Genomic DNA, 895 nt, shown 5'->3' with positions numbered 1-895 from the left:
TTACTCGACTGCTGGAGCCTACTACAGGGTATTTAAAGGTGAACAGCTCTGTTAGCGATTTTAGTTACTGATTTTTTTTCCTTTGTATAGTCATTTTTTGTGTTTGGGCCCTAGTGGCAAATAAAAAGAATTTACTGTTTTTTGAAAACTCCCGGACTCTTACGCAAATTGTCAGAAAGGATCACAACTGTACAGCAAATGATTTAGCTGTTGTTTCTAGCACATAGCACGACCACCTGGTACCTTCCTAGTTTCTTTCTCATTCTGACATTTATTGATGTTTTTCCATATTTTACTCCCCATAAACAACTTATGGATTGATGATGCAGAATTAAAACAAGAGTTTTAATTTGCCCAAAGATGGTCCATTGCAGGAAAAAGTTCCTTCCGTACCAAGCGAAGCTGTGTGAAAAAAAAAATTACTAACAGAAAATAAATTGTTACATACCTTTTGTAAATAACTGGATAAATCCCATCAATGACCTGAGGCTCTCCAATATTTTTACATTATAAACAGAAACGATGAGGGAGGGGGTGAAAAATCAAATTTTCATAACTTTAATAGCTTAAAGATGTTCATGGGTAGAAAAACATCAATACATGTCGGAGCAAGAAAGTAAAGAGGAAGGGTACTAGGTGGTCGTGATGTGCTCGAAACAGCAGCTAAATCTTCCTTAAATCACACCCTTTCGTCTGAAATTTTTTTTTTTTACCGAAAAGGCTATGATTTTTAAGTATGTAACGCAAAAAAAATGGCCAAAATCAGTCTACAGGTGGGGTGAAAAATTTTTTTCATACAAAAACTCCCCCACCCCACCCCAAATCATTTCCAAGGGTATAGTGGAAGAGAGGAGGCGCAATGGCCCAGTGATTAGGGCAGCGGACTCGCGGTTTC

Source organism: Octopus bimaculoides, chromosome 10, assembly GCF_001194135.2.
Source record: "Octopus bimaculoides isolate UCB-OBI-ISO-001 chromosome 10, ASM119413v2, whole genome shotgun sequence".
NCBI lineage: Eukaryota > Metazoa > Mollusca > Cephalopoda > Octopoda > Octopodidae > Octopus > Octopus bimaculoides.
The sequence above is the reverse complement of the archived record's forward strand: the minus strand, read 5'-3'. Positions refer to the sequence as shown.